This window comes from Cynoglossus semilaevis, chromosome 15 (assembly GCF_000523025.1).
Source record: "Cynoglossus semilaevis isolate Cse_v1.0 chromosome 15, Cse_v1.0, whole genome shotgun sequence".
In the NCBI taxonomy this organism is placed as follows: Eukaryota; Metazoa; Chordata; class Actinopteri; order Pleuronectiformes; family Cynoglossidae; genus Cynoglossus; species Cynoglossus semilaevis.
In genome coordinates this window covers 12,038,711-12,059,292 of record NC_024321.1, presented here as the reverse complement: position 1 = coordinate 12,059,292, position 20,582 = coordinate 12,038,711, and the positions used below count along the sequence as shown (strand labels likewise).

At 38.6% G+C, this 20,582-nt stretch overlaps 1 long non-coding RNA gene across 1 annotated transcript in view; it reads left to right on the top strand.

Annotated features, from left to right (window-relative positions):
* The first annotated feature begins 14,478 nt into the window (after window positions 1-14,478).
* LOC112488129 (uncharacterized) overlaps window positions 14,479-20,582 on the top strand; it is a 12,921-nt gene continuing 6,817 nt past the window's right edge. The window contains exons 1-3 of the long non-coding RNA XR_003051871.1: window positions 14,479-14,614; window positions 15,101-15,291; window positions 17,693-17,861. This is a non-coding gene — a long non-coding RNA (uncharacterized LOC112488129). The remainder of the gene's footprint in view (window positions 14,615-15,100; window positions 15,292-17,692; window positions 17,862-20,582) is intronic.

Below are 20,582 nucleotides of genomic sequence, written 5' to 3'. Positions count from 1 at the left end.
CTAAAACTAACACCTATTTGAGGCTTGGAGAGAAAAGTGCTTCCGTCAGGCTGAGACCTGCTTCTGTTTTCTTAATGAAGAATACGATCTTCAAGGTTTGAAAACAAACTTGCAGCTGGATGTTATTCTGATCTTATGTAGATCATACTGAGTCATGGTTTTCACCCAAACCTTGGAGCAAAATTGAGGCTTAAATGTCGACAGCCAGGCTTAGAGTCTCCATGTCTGCCTGTGTGTAGACGCTGCGGGATGGCAACAAAGCTGAAAAAAAATCTCTGACACAGAGCCAGGACAGGATCTGTCAGAGCCTCAGCTCCGGTGCTCTCCTCCTTTCACTTTGACCTTGAAAGCCTGTCAGCCTTGTTTGTTGTTTTCTTTCGGCAACCTGTGTGGAGCCCATGTGAAATTATGGTTTTGTGGTTTCACGCTGACTGTCAGACACCAGCTGATTGTGGTTTACCGCTACTGTGACGTGAAGCCGAGTAAACAATTCATTTGGGCTTCACACTCCACACTTTTAAAAGACTCTGGAGACGTCTTAGGAACCGGTGCCCAGAAGACAGAAGTACTTAACTATACAAGTCAAGTAGTAGAAATAGAATCCATACCTTAAGGCCAGGAGTTGAAAAAATCCACAACAAATCATTTTGGAAATTTTTCTTTTTACAAGTCTTGTTAATAGCTTTGAATGAAAACCCCTCTTGTCATACTTATTATCTAACTTGTTACTTTTATCTGTTGGGAAAGAGAGGTGAAACGTTGAGGTCACTATCATTATGCAACACTTTGACCAGCTAAGGTCATTGATTTCCTTTTTTTTTTTCATTTGATGTTTAGGGTACAGTTTACGTTTTTGCTAAAATCTGATAAAAAACAATGGTGTATTCATTTCACCACCAGTTCATTACCTTCCTCAAGATGGATAAGAAGTTATTTCCTCATTTGGTAAAATTCTCAAATGTGATGCTTTATTCTTAGAAACCATTGTCAGAGGAACCAAAGTGTACTGTTTGGGTACCTGACTCTGGGTTCTGGTTCATTCCACTTCTCTCTAGTTCCTCTTTACATTGGTCTCCTAGCAGAATCTTACTCAATCTTTTTTGAATCTCTTGCCTTGATCTGCATCGATTTTATTTAACAAAAAAAAAAAAGAAGAATGATACGATACAGACAGCCTTGATGTGTGTGTTTGTGTGCGTCTGTGAGATCTTGATCATCGATTCCACAACTAAACTACTCCAAACATGCATTGATTGTCTTTGCCAGATTGGTACTGTTGGTGCCACTGCCATGTGCTCTTTTCCATAAAGTACTGAGATCAAGTGCACTGAATCGCACCATCGTGAATGGTGTGGTATGAAGAGCAGCTTGACTTGAGATCCAGACTTCTGGCCTCAGCAGTTCCCCAAACATTAGGAGAGAAGTTGGTGAGAGTTGGTCCATAAGCCATAAATGTTTATCAGTAAATCTGTCCACCCTGCTACGATAGCTGTTTTATAAAGTTGTTTTTTTCTCTCTCTCAGATTGTTATTCTGTCGCTGTGGTGGAGGTGCTGGACTTTTTATAAAGGCTTAAGCAAAGATGTATGTGGGTTGGAATCCCTTTTTGTAATCATCCTCAATGGTTCAATTACTGTCTTAACATTTTTGGGGTCTTCATGTTCAGAAAAGGGAAAAAATATGATATGGTTTGAGATTGACAGTGTGCTTTTGTTTTTGTAAGGAAATGTGCAATATACTGTTCTCAGATGGTTCCAGGTTTTAACATTTAACCCCATTTATTTTGTTTTTCTTTAAAAAAAAAACTAAAAACTAAAAAAAAAAAAAAACAGTTCTTGGTCCCTCCAGTCAGTTCCTCAGGTCACTAAATGCCTTCTGGTCCTGAGGGTGAGCAGGAAATCTCAGAACATACACTAATGCACCCAAACACAAAAAACATGACTGGGCTTTTACCATAGATTTGTCTCTCTCTTTTTAACTTCCCTCATCCGTTTTGTTTTTCTTTGAAAAACCTAAAAATTGTTGATTTTCCAGGTGAAACTAGCATTTATTCAGGTGTCCTTTCTTCGCCTCATGTCTCTCTTTTATATGGTATTATTTTGTATTATTGTTATTTATTGCCGATGTCATGAACTGATTTTTTTTTTATTGCCACATTTAGTTCAAGGACTTATGGGTCAAATTGTGGGGCAGGCGTTTCTTACGTACAGCACTATGGAAGCTTTCTGTCCAGATTTCAGTGTGTATTTCATCAATAAATGCCTTTTAAAAGTGTTCTTGTTGTGGTGAATGTTAATTACACAGTTAATTACACTATTTCACTGTTAAGAAAAAGCTGATTGAAACAAAACAAGTTTTGTTGTAAAATTAGCGCCCCCTGCTGAGTCTTAAGAGCACTTGTGCACGTCACGTGCTACATGTGTACGTGCAATTATTGTTCCACCTCCTGTAGAAGTGTGGCGCCATTCTCTTCCATGAAGGAAAACTGAAGAATTCCCAGCTGTTTCTTGTGTCCTTGGACATAAATGTCAAACATAAAATGAAATGATTAAACTTTAACACTTGAACTTAAGAAGACTGTGTCTCCGTGACACCTATTGATGAAGGTTAGTGTCCTAGGAGCAGAACCTGGTCTTTAGGGATTCCTTTGTTATTTCTCCTGCCATATGAATAATAAATGTAGCTTCAGGCGATACTGTAGTGAATGATGGACAAAAATTAAAATGAAAAAAGACATTTTTGAATCACAGATAATTCAACATTTTGAAACCAGAACACTTCCCTGTAGGTGGATGTCTCTGCTTCTGCTGCTTCTGCTGCTTCTCCACTCGGTTCAACCACTGAATGTGAATCTTCTTCGAACCACTGACCCTCTGGTTGGTTTAAGAGATTGTTTTTTCCCCTACTCACAGTTGGAGGAGAGATGACTCTCAGAAGAGCAAGAATGTGATGTGTTGTTTGTTTTTCTCAGGACCATTAGCTGTTCGTGCTATTTCAGTCAGTTTACGTGGGCGGAGAAATCGTATGTGTGGATTGAGAGGAGAAGAAAATCTCATTATTGGCTCATTAACCAGGCTTGTACTGTGGAGACTGGATTGTTGTTTTCCACTCGCTGGAGTTTTACGTCACGACCAGGAGTTCATGTGGAGGCTCTCGTCAGGATCGAATGTCTGTTTTGATGATTTAAAGCTCTGTATTTTCTGATTTCTACGAATTAAGGCTCCAATAGGATTTTTTTTATCAGAACAGCAAATCCACATTTTATATTTAATTTAGTATATTTAAATTTTTTATACATTAATTTACTTTAAGTTTCTGCATAGGTAGGTTAATAAACTTTATCGCCAGAATCCATGAAATGTATGTATTTTTTCGGCTTTTAATTTTAAACTGTGTGGCGTGACTAATCCCAATTCATTTATTAATCACCTTCTACAGCCTGATCCTTTTCAAGGACATGGACGGTTAGGCCGTATCCCTGCGGCAAATGTGAGAATGGGGAGGGGGGGGGAGGGAGGGGGGGGTTTGTGCTGTGTCTTTAGTGTATAAAATAGGTAAAGGTGGGATCACAACAGATCAGACACGGCTTCTTTAAATAAACTACAAACTGTATTTTTGTAACAAGTCTGTACAGTGTTGGAAGGAAAAAATAAATCAAAACGACCGAGTCGCAGCTTCAGTTGAGGTACTGTGAAATGTAGTAAGAGTATAATCAACCTGTGTGTTGCTGTGTGATGGTGGTAAACTCTCAGACTGTGATCTTTGTTGGATGATTGCACGGAGCCAGATGATGTCAAGGCCCATGGTACGGAGATAACGACCCTCAGAGGAGCGTCTCCCAAAGGTCTGGTATCAACTGTCCACATGGTAACAGCTGCCAACATCCAGAAACATCACACACACACACACACACACACATTCGCATACGCAGTAAGTCCACATTTATCTGCCATAAAAGCATCTTGTGTGATTTTTGTGGCATTCAGGTACCATCAGAAATTCGAAAATCTGATGATTACAGTATTTTACGTGTTTAAGGGGTACAGCACCAATTGTTATAAAAAAAAAGTTTTTTTTTTCTTATTTTCTCTTTCATTTTCTGAGGCCCCCCTAGTGCCTCCTGGTGCCCCTCTACAGTGCCGCTGGCCCCACTTTGAAAGCCACTTTCTTAGAATATGTCATTGATTTTTTATTGGGAGAGTACAGTGCATACAGAAATGTACTTTTCCACAACTGTAAATGATGTATTATTGTGTAGGGTACTGCATAACCTACACAGTAAAACACAAGTTTTATTAAAATAAATTTATCTCCAAATAGTCAGTTGGGTTGTCGGAGGAAAAGACGAAGGAAAAGACTGTTACTGCACCTAACCGAGAGACGTTTTTACATCTGCAGCAATTTCACATTTTCTCTCCACAGATAATTCCAGAAGTTTTAATTCCTCAAACATTTTTCTTCTCCGTCTTCTCCCTGGGTTGTTCTGACTGATATGGTTGTGTTTTCCCAGCTGGTGGTGACAGATTTGTACCAGAAACCCTCTTCCAAAATGAAGGAAAACATTTCTCTTTCTTTGTCAGCGGTTTCCACTGTGCTCGCTGCCTTTTCCATTTGTCCAACACAGCCAGAGACATCAAGGTTCATTTTCTTTCCTTTTCTTCCCAGAGGGAGTGTTTTTTTCTGCCGATCATCACCAGTGAAGGAAATAAGCCTGTAAAAGTAAAATCTTTGTCTAGGCTGTGGTTTTGCCAAGCTGTGTTGGTTTCCTGGTTTCTCTGTCAAGTGAAGTATTTACCCTCAGGGAGGCATAAGAGAACGCACTACTACACACCTGCACAAGATGACTTTGCATCTTTGAGTGTCCTGGGAGCAGGCTCTCTTCCTATTTCCCACCTCACAGATCACAGCCACTTGCCCTCACCTCCATAATCCCCACTCATCAGGCCGTTCATACGAAGCTAAAGACGTCAGTGCAGCACATCAGCTTTTCCACTTCCTCTATCGATCGTTGCGGTCTTAACAACTCTTCATTGATCCGTCTCTCGCTGACCTCATTTGATCAGCTCCTCCGCACCTGCAGTTTAATCCAGTTAGGCTCCACCTGCTAAAAAATAATGTTGGACAGACAGGAAATGAAAGAGATACAAAGATTTAGATTAAGGAGAGTCCGGATTATAATGATTAGTTGATCAGATTAGGAGGAGTTTGGCAATATTTTTTAGCCACAAGACGAGTTTAGAGTAGTTCATCTAAATGTTACAGTATTAATGGATGGACGTTCCTGACTGCAGGTACGTCTATTTGTTGCTATCCTGTATATATATATATATATACATATATATATATATGTATATATATATATATATATATATATATATATATATATATATATATATATATATATATATATATATATATATATATATATATATATATATATATATATATATATATATATATATATATATATATATCCTGATTAAGAAAATAGCAATTAATAAATAAAATAGTTTTACACTAACAATTAATTGCAAATTCCACTCATTACTATGAGTCTTTGCAACAGTTTGTTTATGTTATGATCGGATAAAAATAACTAAACATAAAAACAGACAGTTTGAAAATGATGGCTGCACTGATTGAAAATAAAATAAAACAGCAGTGGTTAAATCTAATTAGACAAATTCACATGCCTTTTCTCATGCCTTTTCAGGTTGATATTTCTTTTGCCTGATGGTTACTTTTTGAATTTTTTGTTTTATTTATATTGAATGTTTTATTTTACAGAGTGAGACTTTTCTTTCTTTTTATTGCGACTCTAAGGTTTTTTTTTTCTTTAAACTCTGCATCAAACTCCCCTGCTTTGAGCTGTTTTTACATCAAACAGAGAAAGTTAAAAACAGTCTAGGTTTTTGGAGAGTCATTGTCTGAGAGGGTGAATCAACAGACGAATCATTAGACGTCTGGTGCTTCCATTAAAACTAATTGCTGATACTGTGTTTGCTCTTCTTATGAGGAGAACAATCTGTGGCTAATTATCTCCAAACGTAGCTTCGTGACCCCAAGGTTGTTGGTTCAATCCACAAATTCCCCAGGGAAAAAGTATCAAATTAACAGTGTGATATTAGGCAACAGAACACAGTGAACATATGTAGAAAACAATAAACTCCTTCCCCTGAAATTTTTTTTGTACTTTCAGATACATTTTACAATCATTTCAGAGAGGAAGTCAAACAATTTGCTAAGAGCTAATTGCCTTTACATCGCACATAGAAGTAATGACCTAAAATCATATTTAATGTTTAATAACACAACAAACATGTTCCCAACAAAACAGAGGAGTGTGAAGTAAAAAAGTTTTTTTTAAAAAGAAAAAACTATTTATGTTTAAAACAAAAGCCTATGACTGTGTCATCAGAGCGAGAACACAGAGGCAGAGATGCAGTTAGATGTTCCTCCACTTTATACCCAGACGGAGGCGTTTCAGCTGCGACCAAGCTCTGAAGAGCTCTGAAGAGCGACGTTGAAACCTCACAGCGGTGTGACAGAGTGGATGAAAGGAAAACAAAAGAGAAAGCAACAGGGGAGGAGAAGAGACACGTCTCTCCTCTCTCCAGTGTCGAAAACCACCAAAGAAGCAGGAGTTAAAAGGAGACTTCAAACTGTGAAACTAATGAACGCAGGTGAAACTCATTAACATGGGAAATTAAAAGGAAATCAAAGAGAAAACAGAGAAAGAAAACTAAATACAGTAAGATGATTCTACTGCATTCAATGACTTAACGAAGTTAAACACATTTGTTTGGGATCATTATTACCTAAAGAAAGTTGGGCTGAATTCTTTGATTTCAGTTACTGAAGATTGTCGTCATACTTATTTAATAATAAAAAACCCTTTTAAATATTTTAACATTTTATTATTTTATCATAGTAATGTCAGTAACCTTCAACATTTTTTAACATAGTAATATAGAAATATATTTGATCTTTTTGTTGCTGGTTTCATTATTTGCTTTCAGAATAAATTGAGAGATTGAAGTTACAGTGCAATGAAATGAGTGGATTGATCATAGTCAAGTATGTAGTCATTAATGACAGTATGTCGTCCAGTCCACTAAGACCTGTAGTGTGTTAAAGCGGGAGTCTCCAACCCCTGGTTCACGGACATTTACTTTCTTCATCTAAGGATACATTTTCAAAATAATATGTCTTTCAGACTCAGATACTAACAAAATAAAGTCTAATTTTTTTCATTTATTTTCAAAATCTATTGATCCTAAATGATCCTTGGACAATCGGCGCAGTGCTGCCAATCTGTGATACCAGCTGGTACTGGCCGCCCAGTCCTCTGTACAGAAATGGTCAGAAACCACTGCTTTAAAGCTACAGTATTTACACTGTCTAAACACAGCAACACTCTAGTCTCATGCTGTATTTGTTCACATAGATACTCTGTTTCCTGTCATTTTGCAGAGGCAGAAAGCGTCAGTGTTTCTCTCTGCACTGACAGACGGACTGGAGATAAATGCAGGAAGCTGCTGCGGAGAACCGAGCCAAGCAGGAAACGGGCTCCACTGTAATCAGAGACAGCATTCACTGCTCAGCTGCTGCCGCCAGATGACTTTCATTCATTTGCACCTGTAAGTATTCACACAGACACTAAAGTCGGAGATGAAGGAACCATACAATTACACAAAAACCCATGTCTTGATTGCAATGCGGCGGAAGACGACACTGTGTCAGTCGTGGTGGGTCAGGGACAGGACAGGTGGCTGTCACATGACAGTTAATGAGCCAGTGGTTAGATAGATATTAAAGTGAAACACTACTAGAATAAAATATACGGTATATATTCTTATCTCACAAAGTCTAATGCTCCTATAGGTGATTTATTATCTTCCATTATGTTTACACCAGTCGGAGAAACCTTTAAGGTGGAAGTGGAGTTGACAATTCCTCATTCTCCCTTTTGTTTTTAATGGTCCAGATTTTCCTACACACTGTTGAAGAGCGGGAGCCTCTTTCTCTCCCTGATTGCTTAATTTACACTATGCTGAAAGGATATAATGGGATTTTTGATTGATAATGACACAAAGCTATTCCTGTCGCCAGCTTTATTGTAATAAAAATTGCAGGCACTTCCTCTACTGTCACATTCACTTTCATAGAAGTTCATTTTCCGAGGATTTATATTCTGGTGCTGGAGTTATGTCAGCCAAGAGGTTCCATTAAAATGCTTACTGCGATTATTCATTTAAAAAATGAAACTACACATCCACATAGACGTGTAATGTGATTGGAGGCAGAAAAGGTTTTTCACCTTATATTATTATAATGTTGTCTTTAATATTGAGTTTCTACACTGAAAACACGGTGTGCAACGATTGTTACAACATAAATGTTCCCGGCTAGTAAATGACACACACACACAAATCAATCGTGTGTATTGGACAAATATCTCCGTGCCTGTCATTGGAGAGTTTTCAGAGTAAAGCCTGTTTACTTTAGGTTTGTCATGCATCTGATTGTGTAGTTGCATAGCAACCACGGGAAAAGGAATGGGAAATGAGTTGACCTGTGCATCGTGAGCCTCCAACCAGTCGGCAAAAACAAAAAAAAACCCTCCCACAATTCCATTGGTAATACGGTGTATAATATTGTGTTAGGTGAAAACGCAGAGAGCTGTTCTGTGGGATGCTACAGGTTATGTAAGTATTCTGGTGAGAATAAAGTCTTAAAAACAATGTGAAATATAATGTAAACTAATTGTTTCATGTGTAAGAGTTTGGGTCAGTTTGAACAGAAACAAGAAACAAACAGGAATTGACTCCATGTTGAAGAAATATTAGTGAAGCACAGAGAAACACAATAAGGGTTAGAAAAAAAAAACAGAATCAAGTGTGAGTGCAGGGGTTAAAGGTTCAACCAACCAAAAGAGAATCCTAGTGTACTATATAAAAATTAGTTTTACAGAGACAAGAGGACAATATATATATATATATATACAGTATATTATAATGGTTCAGGTTATTGTCCTGAACCATTTGGTATGGGACGTTCATGACAAATACATTTTTGGTACACTCTTTGTGTACCAAAAATGTACCAAACCGTGATGTCAATACCAAGGTAGGAATCAAATCATGGCTACTAGTCACCACCTCTCTGCACCTCCTGTAATTGGTTAAACTGGTGATTCTTATATACACAGTACAATGTTAAATGATGCCATGAATAACATGAGGGTTTGCCTGGATTTCTAAAGACCTGATGAGCATTAGCTTAGCTTCCAAAGCTTGGTGACAGACTCAGTGACGAAGTCTTTGTCATCAACAAACCTCTCTGATTCAGATGAAATGAGTTTGACCTGCTGAGGTGAGGAGAGGGTTAAAAACAGAGCACTGCAGACAGGAGTTTCCTCCTGACTGGCGTCCTGTATTATAGGAGTGTTATTATCTCATCCATGTCTCTCTTCACAGCGGATCAGTGCACTCAGACTCATCTGATACGATGCTTTAGTGACATGTCACCAAAAAGGTCTGTCACGCTGAAGCTCAAAGAAGTACAAAGATACTTAGGTCAGAAATGTCCAAGACCAACGTTATAACCTTTAAATGTTTCCTATTTCAATGACGTCAAGTGTTTGAGTAAAAAACCTCAATCAGAAAAAAATCAGTTATATTATATAATATTCTACATTATGTTTTGCACATTGATCCTGTTCAAGCTCATTTTTTATTTCCCCAAATATATGAACTATTTCAGCCTCAGGCTAGAAAAAGCAGCAGGTTGTGACTGTGTGCAAAAGATGCTCTCAGATAATCTACAGAGAAAGAATGTTCAATGGAAACACATTTACAGAAGTGTTTGGACCTAAATGGAAGATTTGTGTAGAAATAGATTTGTTATTTTCTTCCTTTTTCCACCTGTTTGTCTCACAAAATTTGCCTTTACTCTGACTGCATATTTACATCTGACTACAGACTGCCGCTGAGCAGTATTATTTTCACGTCTTTCTCCTGAACATTTTCCGAGTGAAGTCTCTCTTCTTTTAAGTGAGCTCTGACAGCTAAGCAGACAGTGGAAATGATCTTTTACAACAGTTTCTGTGTTTAAATGAGTCACATTTGTCACAAAGACAACAACGTCTCCTGTAACTGATTCAACATAAAAGTGCTCCTGTTTCGCAATTCCCTAAAAAAAAAAAAAAAGAGAACTCAAATGTCGCAGTTTCCTAAAAAAAAAAAAAAAAGATATCTTCAGTCTTTGATAGTAGAACTCAAATTGAAAAGTCTCATCATTAGAGGGTTGATCTAACACGTGCACACGAGCATCGGTGATTTGGGCTGAGTTATGTCAGGGTTCTGTTCCTTCAATTTTTGTTGTAAGTTGAAACAGTACCTGTGTCACTCACCTACGCTGTGGTGACATCATAATCTAGGACATATAAACATCAGAAGACTCTGACTTACACCTGGAAGCCATAATGAAGGGCATAGTGTTCCCAAAAAACCAACACAAACGAACGAAAGCAAGCGTAGCACCGCCGAATGTAAACAAAGATGTCGTCCGCGTACAGTGCCATGTGATGAAGTACTTTTCTGCTCCACTCAGCAACTAGTTTGCACAGAAACTAGTTGTTATTATAAGATGGAGACACACTCCCTCAGTAGAAACTCTGCGGCCTGAGATGAAGCTGATCCACAGCCTTCATAGAACCACTCTGCTCTTTCGGGTTGCATTTTCTTTCTTCTTCTATTGTTTGTTTCTGTGACTCATAATTTAAATCCCAACTATTCCGGACTTTGGGAAAATAAACACTATTCAGTGAATATTTTTATAATGGTAACAGAAAAATTGCTTCAGAGCAAAGTGAACACGAGAGGGAATTGTGAGGGCGTAGCTTTCAGTAGATAATCCTCCCCTGTATGAGTCACTTGGCACCTCTGAATTGCCATCCAGAATAGAACACGTATTATGAGACATTTTCACACCCATCCGGTTTATACAGGACACGCTGCAGTGTTCGAGCATGATGAGCCAATGACAGAGACAACGATGATTCCACTGGAGGCTCTTCATCGTCGATCACATGTGCTGTGCTTCAATACATCATTATCGTTGCATCATCCCCCCCCCCCCCCCCCCCCGAGTGGCCGACACGTTCTAGGGAAACGTCTCCTCGTGTGTGACTTTTTGATCAAAGCAGCCACCTAAGTGAAACGGGCCGCACTCTCTACGTGTCTGAGATGCAGATGAAATTCTCCAATTTTTACATCAACCTTGCAGAAACACGGTGGCGCCATCCAAACAGTTACATGATCGTTCTCCTCCTGTGCATTTTTTTCCCCCTTCTTTCTCCGTGTGTGTCTCCGTGTGTTGTTTTGGAAAATGTAAAACCCTGCCCAGTGATTTGCATAAGATGTAGAACCAGAGCCATACATGGATGCATGCTAAGCCTTTCATGTGCTGGTCTTTCCCTCCCACCGTAAATCTCGGCACCTGTGTGTGTGCATGTATGTGTGTGTATGTGTGTGTTTGTGCATGTAAATTTATCACATCCTAAAAAAGGAGGCAAGTCTTTTACTATTTTCACCAATCAGACTCAATATATATAAATTCCGGCTTTATTCTTGCTAATATTACTTTAGTATTACTATCCCAGTATTACTGTACTAGTGTTAGCATTATAGTATTACTGTACCCCAATATTCAGACACAACTAAGTTGATTTTTTAATCAACTTAGTTTGTTCTCGTTGCTTTATTTCCCACTGCCCACTAGAAGATTCTAAAATCGTTGTAGCCGTAAACGTAGGTGAAGCGTTTATTACGCTTTGGTAAGAAAATTACATTTACCAACAATATTTGGAAATTATACAAACTTTAAGACATAGTTGGATGTTATTTGTTTGGCTCCAGGTGGAAGACATATGTTATATAACAAATATTTCTTTGTTTATGAAAATATAAAAATAGGTCTAGACCTATTGTGTTTTTGAGTTGTTTTCACAACGTGAACCAGCAGCAGGGCTGATGGGTTCTGGTCACAGTGGCTGCTGTAGCTGCAGCTCAGTTTTATAATTTATGAAGAAAATAAAATGGTAAACAGGAGTGCCTGAAAATGATGCAAATGCTTGAATTTAGAATATTTTGCTGGACAATAATTTTACTTACATTTCTTATTCAACAGTGTATTTACAGCTGAGACTTCATATTCCAGCGTTTTGTTTCCAATCCCCTCTAGAAGAACACATTTGCATTCATTTTCGATTATAGAACAAATGAAAATGCATATCTGTGTTACCTGCAGGTGACGCTCTGGAGTTAAAGTCAGCTCTTTAGTCAGTGAAACACATACTGCAGCCGATACTGCAGGGCTTAATGGGAAAGACTTGAGCATCAGGAACAATTTGTGAAAAGCTGAGTGCAAAGGAAGTGGTTTAAGGCTTTGACAGGTGGAACCTACATGAGATGTGAGTGGAGGTGAGAGCGTGGGTGTGATACAGAATTGAAATTCCCAAAATCCTCTTCTGGTGCAGTTTAACAATCCTCCCGAATGTTTGAATCTGCCTTCGTTCACCTGGAAGAATTTTTAAAGGAGCTAATCTGATTCCATACCTGTGTGTAATAAATGACGGAAGGATTCTTTTGTGCCAAATAAAAGAAGGGTCTCCCGGTGGATGTCAATTTGATTGAGGGGCAGAGAATGTGCCTTCATCACACGTCAGACCAAATGATTCAGGGCAGAGACTGAAGACTATTTTGAGCTAAAAGGTGACAGTGAACGAGACCAGGAAATGGACTGTCACTGTCAGAGCCGCACACTTCGACCCACCTGACGGGTGTCACATTAAATATGGTAATTTCACACCAACTCCTGGAACATGAGAGAGATTTGTGTGGAATGATATGCAGCCTGAACTATAACTTTAAAAACTTTTTATGGTGAATTAAAGCTCTTTTTTCTGTCAACTCTCACGTTGTCCAAGAAACAAAGAAGAAAATCTCCCATGGTTCCCAGCTCGGAGAGGAGGCACAGAGGACACCATGGTGAATGTGTTGGTGTAAGAATCCCATTGATCTGGAATAAGACCAGATAATTGCACTTTCCTTTCATTTTGAGTCTGTTTGGATACAAGGACTGAGAAGGATTACTCCGCCTACAGGCAGACGCCCACACTGACAGAGACTGTGACTGTGGAAGAATAAAAGTCAACAACAATAAATGTTCTGTTTTAGACTTCGCTCATACATTTGTAATGAGTTATTGCAGAGATAGGCATTCAAAAAAGTATTTCCTATTCTTGGACACATTGTTTCATGAACTCTTTCTGCTGTTTTAGAAAAATCTTTTTGTCAGCAGCACTCTTGTGTCTTGACAAATTAGAAAATGTAAGTTTTGCAATTTTTTTTGTTTAAGCTTACAGTAACTAAAAGTGAGTTTTCTCCCTGTAAATGACAGCCAATCAAAACACAGTCAAAGTAAAAAAGCCAATCACTGCCTTAGAACTGGATGGATCTTTATTTGCTTGTTTTGTGGGTGTAAATTGTTCAGCTTGCAGTTGTGCCACATTTTAATTTACATTTTTTGACAGTTTTTATCAGATTAAAAAACAGCAAGAAGAACCAAAACCCTTATTAATTTCTTTTTATTGATTATCTGTACAAAATATGTAAAAAAGACCCAAACATTTAACTTTTTTTTTTTAGTTGATTTCTCTCTGCACCTATAAATGTACATGCCTCAGTTACGTGTGTCACAGGAGCAAAAAACATTGGATACCTCTCAACAGAGCAACTCTACACTCCTTAAATCTTCTCTTCTTCCTTTTAGTTCCATTAAGTTTCTCTAAACAGCGATGTAATGGACTGAGGTGAGTCACGCACTCCAAAACCAATTGTCGTGTGAAAGGTTCTTAGAGGGTAAAACATCAGCTGCAAAAGAAGTAGTCCTGTGGTTTTAGGACAAAGATCTACAGTACACTGCCGAAGTCATGGCTGCAGTGAAGGTCTCTCCACAATAAGACCTGTGGCTAATGTGTTTGACCTGCAAAACCACAAAGCTTACACTGTCGGAGAGAAAAGAATACAGTCCACTCATGTTCTTAATAAAGCAGGAGATTGGCTGAAAAACAGGGGGGCCCGAACTGGCTGCAGCACACCTGAGTGTACAGGTTAAATCAACTGGTCTCAGTCTTCAGACAGCTGATTGGTCAAACTGTGTGCTCTTGGTTGGTTGGAACAAAAATGGCAGCTAGCAGGCGGACAGTTTGTGCTTCTTTTTTAGCTGAAGATTTAATCATGTTTTTAAAAGGACTTCTAAATAATGTTTTTGGATTTTAAGTTTTATTTTGTCCCTTTTTCAGTTAGGTTCTTTTAAGCGTATGCGCATATGAAAATATGCAAATCAGTCTTCTCTGACACAAGTTGGTGATTGGTCCGAGTGGCTACCAATAAACTCACTTGTCCAGCCAGCAGTGAGCTTGTGGCCTGTGGTGTTTGTTTTTCTTTCAGCCACATGTTTGCTGCTTAGATTTTGTTTGTTTGGGAACAGAATTGAACGTTTTTTTCTGTTTTTAGTCTCATTCATTACTGGGTGAATTAGAATTGTTGGTAAGTGTGTTTTCCTTTAGATCCTTTGCTTTATTTGGCAGAAGCGAAAATTAGATTAATTGATTTTCTTTTGTATCACTTCAAACATTTGTTTAAAATAAATTCCAGAAGGATTTTAATTCCAGGGCATGTGATCCTGGAGTTAATTTGTTAATATCAAAACTTCACTTGTAATCATGATTCACAATTTTAAAAAGTTATTCTGTTAAACAATTGAACCTTTTTCATTTCTTTTTTTGGTTATCTGTGATTGTATTTCATTTTTGAAATGTAATTAAATTGAAATAGTTCCAACAAGTCCATGTTATGTTCAGGTTAACTTCTCTAATAACCAGTATTCATTTTGATCACTTGATCTTTTTTTAATCCTGAGGAGTAAAAAACAAGTCAAAAAAATGTTCCTAGTTGTAAAAGTGTGTGGTTGGGTAGGAGTAGTGCTGTGGGACGTTCATTCATGTCCTTTCTGTGTCTGTGTCGTTGTCACAGGTGAACTCCTGTCGAAAGCAGAGGTGGTTTAAGTGGATCAGACACACTCCCCCTCGTCCCTCTGTCTCTTCTGCACTTTCTTTGAGGCACTGTTAATTGCAGAGGATGTCTGCATCAGAGAAAGACATTTTGGACAGACTTGGGCTGTAGCGCCGCCACTGCAGTCGCATGGTGATCACATTTTAATGAAGGTATGGGACAGCCAGACGTTTGGGGACATTCCTGTGAATTAGAATGAGTTACAATGCTAATGAAAATTCACAATTTGTATCTGTAGTCCCACAGCCTGACGTGTCCTGAATCCTGAGCCTGTGCTTTAACAGTCAAAATGTCTGTGATTTTTTTTTTTTAATGAAACTGCAGTTTTAAATTTCTCTGGAGGAAATATGGCAGTAGAGCTCCATTGGTTTGAACTGGATTCAAAATGACTCAAAATAGTTATTAAAAATACAACAAAGAGTCTGAAAGTGTGTGGAATTATAAAGATGTTACTGAATTGGACATTTTTTAGCCTTTTGATGTAGGTTGTTATCCAGAAAAGTGGAAAAGACTGAAGGGATCAACAGAAAGAAGAGCAGTGAACGTTTGTTATATTGATTTCATTCTACCAAAAGTGAGACTTTTTTTGTGTTAAGAAAACTGTAGGATGGAAATCTTAATGGCTCAGTGTTGGACATAAGTCACATTTTCACAGATTCATGATTTAAATCAATAGCATGAGTTGAAATGTCAGCTAAACTCAACTCTGTCATATTAATATAACATGCTGACATACAGTAGACGTGGACACTTTATGGCAGCCTTGCGAAGCTGAGGACCCGGCTACATAGACCTGCTTTATTTCTGCACCTGACTGACACTAATGGGTGGAGTATGAAATGAAAGTGTGTGTTCCTGCAGCACCGTGTTTGTAAAGACAAGACGCACAGTTTCTTTTACTTCGCTGAGTGATACTGAAGCGCAGCACAGTGTAGGGGGATAAGTAGTGCCATAAATCAGACTCACCCAATCATTGTGTGGAAAATTGTAGAGAAAACAGAGATGCACACTTGATGACTGATTTTGTGGAGACTTTACTGCCTGAGAAGATGTGTAATGTTGTTTAAAGAATATCACAAAATAACACAATCCTGCAGAAAAATACATCTATCTATCTATCTATCTATCTGTCTATCTATCTATCTATCTATCTATCTTATATTGGTTATAATGTTGAAATCTTATTACAAAAGAGTTATTTTTTGGTGCCTTTTAGGAGTCGTGACTCAGCCACAGCAGCAGTTACAGTGTTTTCACATGTAAATGTATTTTTCAGGGGAAAATTGTTACTTTTAAATAAATAATATATCATAAGATAAGATATTTGATGACACGTAGACCGTCTCCTCTACAACACACACACTTGGTAGAATTCACTTTTGACAGCGTTCTATTGATCATCTCAGTTACACGTCCTATTTGACTAACGTCAGCACCCCCTGTGGAACTCGTGTGGAACTGGTGTTTTCCTAAGATAGGGAGTCACATTTGGTGCGTTGACTTTCCGAGCAATTAGAAGGAATACGTGACTCGTTGTTTTTATAGTTTTAAGTTATGCAGAGGATTGATGTCTAAATATAACCACTAGTGTAACTCCTGATTATGTTTTCTCTTCTGACAGGAGACGCGACGATGAGCGCAGCCTCAGACTTAGTCGTTTTCCTGTGATGAAAATTTCATGTTTAACCATTAGCTGGTGAAAAACTCTGAACCCAGTGTAGGACAAGGATACTGTGTATACTGCATCGGTGTCCTAATGATATCCAGTCTCGTTAAAGTAGCCATGATGTGTCATTCTTACCCTGGGATTTGTTGTTCATTATATCGATACATTATGTTTTGTGTTATTTTAAATTGCACTCAGCTTGTGTAGTATCATGTAGTGGCATTTGAGTTCTGTGAGAAGCGTGGAGCAGCCACAGACAAACAGGCTTTTATTTGAGGTTATTATTATAGTTTTACACCATTAAACTTATGTTGTTTTGTGATTTCAAGATACTACTTGTCCTTTTGAGACAAATAACTATAGATGAGATGTGCAGTTCATAAATAATGATAATTGGATGAAGCGGTGTTACCTAAGTGATGTCATATATTTACGTACATTTTTTAATTTATTACTATATTATTTGTATGAAGGCAAATGCTCAATAGTATCTTGTGTTATACTTGTTTCTCACACATGCTAACAAACAGTAATTTATCTATTTTGATGTGATGAGATCAGATTATCCAATTAAAACAAATGAAAGTACTTCACAGCTAAAGCGCTCCACTCCATTATCTGTTATTGTCTTAAATCTTGGTATAAAAGGACGTAGTATTTGTTCTGTTGTCCTGTTGTCTGTAAGATGTAAGATGACACTTGAAAGACAAGACACACACACAGCATTTTTAATAACAGAGAAACCCACTCATACACAAAGGCAGCAATTATACAGCGTGGATTATTCCGAAAAAAAAAGAGAAAATCACTGAACGTGTAATTATCTGCCTGCACTTGTCCTACTGGATCTTTACGGTCATTTAGCATAACAATTGTTCTGTTCACAGGTGTGGAGACGCGACCAGGCTGAAGCACTGACATGACGGGAAAAACACAGGCTTTGTGTGAGTCAGGTGTGACCTTCAGCGCCATCGAACTTCGAATGTGAAATTGTTATCTTCAGCGCTGAATGTCAACAACGGATTCAACAAAAGAAAGTGATGATCAGGAAAGCTGGTGAGTAACCAATCATCAAATGACCTTTGAGCAAGTACTGTGAATATTTCAGGAGGTTCCCCAGGGATCGGTGTTGGGTCTACTTTCATTTAGGACCAGTGTAACTTTCACTTATTTGCTGATGACACACTGATTTACCGGGAATTACGTGTTGACTGCAAATGTGGGATGACAGAGAAGTGTTCACTTGATGTCTGTGAATTTTTCAATTACTGCAAAGGACTTTCTTTGACTTGGAGCTCTATCAAACAAAATCAACCTGATGATACTTTTTAATATCTTTATTTTGAGATACAGATATTTTCTTTATCAATTACATTTTTCTAGACTGCATTTCAGTTGGTTTATTATTTATTAAAAACCTGTGGTCTAGAACCAGACTTCTGCAGTTAACCTTATGATCAATAGTGAGGCCTGTTAGCATGTCCAACTTCACCTAACCTGATGAAGCAGCAAATTGTGACTTGAAAAGTGTTTTTTTTTCTGGCTGTGTTCATGTTCATTCTCTTCTCAATCTACATTTTTATTCGTACAGACATTTTTCTTTGCTGTATTCTATCACTGTGATACAAAGTAAAATAAGGGATCCTTGTAGAACTGCTAAACGTTATTTACAATAATATAAACAAGTGCCGAATGTATGAGCTCTACCAGACGGGAGAAACAAATAGTCTCTTCAAAAGTTTCAATCGTCTGCGTCTGTGAAAAGTTTCTGAAGCTGTCGTTAGTGCGGTGCAGCAGCAGACAATATGGCCTGATGAATGAGCCAGCACAAATCACCCTGGGATGAAGACCATAATCATGTTCAGGAAAAATGTGCCAGTTTTTTTTAAATAGGCCTAAGGTGACACAGGCTCTGATCCATCTGCCTCGAAATCAGGTCACTGAAAAAATCTGAAGGTAAAGATGGTGGATGAGCTGACAGGAGTGGAGCGCTGGGCTTTTACCTGCTGCCAACCTGGCAAATGTGCAGCGGCGCTGCAGTGAATCACCACTCTGCAGCCGTGTGGATATTTCTATGGCCTTTCTGATTGAAGTCAACAGCCGAAAGCAAGAAAAACCAAAAATTCTGTTGTGTGGAAACTTCAGGATTTTTTTACATATCAAATATAGATGAGATGATTAATGCATGCGTTTGCCGCAACCCAACGAAGGCTCCATTAATTAACCGTTGCCCCCCGGTACTGAGTGTGTTGTTTGTGGGTGGGTGTTGAGTTGTAGATGGCAGGGGAGCCTTCAGGAACCTGATGAGAGCTATTTGGAGCTGCTGCGTCGGCGAGAGCTGCCGAGTCTACATGAGAGCTGTAAGTTTTCACAGGAAACCAAAACAAGTGATGAATAGTTAGAGCAAGAGGGGCGCTACAGGAACTTTCTGCAGAATTTAATGTGTTTTTTTTTTCTTCATTTCCATTTGGGGAAATGAAATTTGTCACTGTTGTCTTCGTCATGACTCCAGATTCTGTTTCAAGACTTACCAAAATATTTACTGTAAGGTAAGAATGGCAGAGATGGTGGGCGGGCCGGTCAGTCAGCCCTCTCTGACCGCAGAGCAGAAGGGGACAGTGGCTGACATTCAGACCTTTGTGGAGGTTGAAAAGATTGGTTTTACATAAAGCTCAGCTGCAAGTGGGAGAGCATCGGAGTGATGCTGTGAGTGCTGCCCCTGACGCAGGTGAGCACAGTTTGAGTAATTATGCCTCTCCTTATATTAGTAGGAGCCGGGGAGATAAGTCTAGAGAGTGGAGCGCAGCAGAGAGCTGGGAGCACACTCTTCAATAAAGTCCATTCTGTACTGTACAACTGTGTCAGTGTCTGGTGTCAAGGGTCACACAGCCTTGCCTGGATTTAAATGCAGGACTCCTCACGCAGGTCAGATGTGTGCTCCCCTGGGCTAAAGCGCTACGTCGATGCTCTCCCACTTGCAGCTGAGCGCCGACCACTGCCACAACCAAACACCCAAATATAAATACTTTAAATACTATATACTACTAAATATGTATGCATATATATATATAGACTATATACAAGGAGACTATTGTATGTGTGAAATTTCCATTTTGTTCCAAAGTGTCATTCCAAATTCAACCCACGCGCTGTATGTTGTGGAAGCAGAGGTTCTGGGGCTAAATCATCTCCCAGCATTGTGTTTCCGGCAGAAAGCAATTACATGGAAGATGCTGAACATAATTGGGTGTGACACATGTTAATGGCATTTTCATTTAGACAAATTCAGATGTACACCGTACAGCTGGGCGAGAGGGCAGGAATCTGAGATCATTGTGGGAAAAGAAACAGCTAGTCATTATGTGGCTGTGTGTGAAGCCTCTGCCAACATCTCACATCCTGATTGCTTACTTGTACGAAGAGGAAAAAGAATAATTGTGAGACTACTTTATCTCTGCCATAGGGTCAAAATTTAATTTTGCGTTTTTTTTTTTAAAGGCATCATTTCATCGTTGGTGCTTTTCTTTGTTGTAGTAAAACGCGGTAAGATGTTTGATAAATGAGCTTTCACATATATATGGAGGCGAAAGGTGAGCAAAGAGCAAAAGGCAACTTTGAAGAAATGGTTTTGTGACAGAGCAGGAAGAAGGAATCGAGCGTAGTTCTGTTTCAAAGGGCAGGGCAGCTCTCACCTGGAATGTGGAGGAGCTGAATAAGCAAAACAAGACGAGCGGTGTGTATTTAAAGGGAAAATATTCCGACTGATTCCCTCTGTCA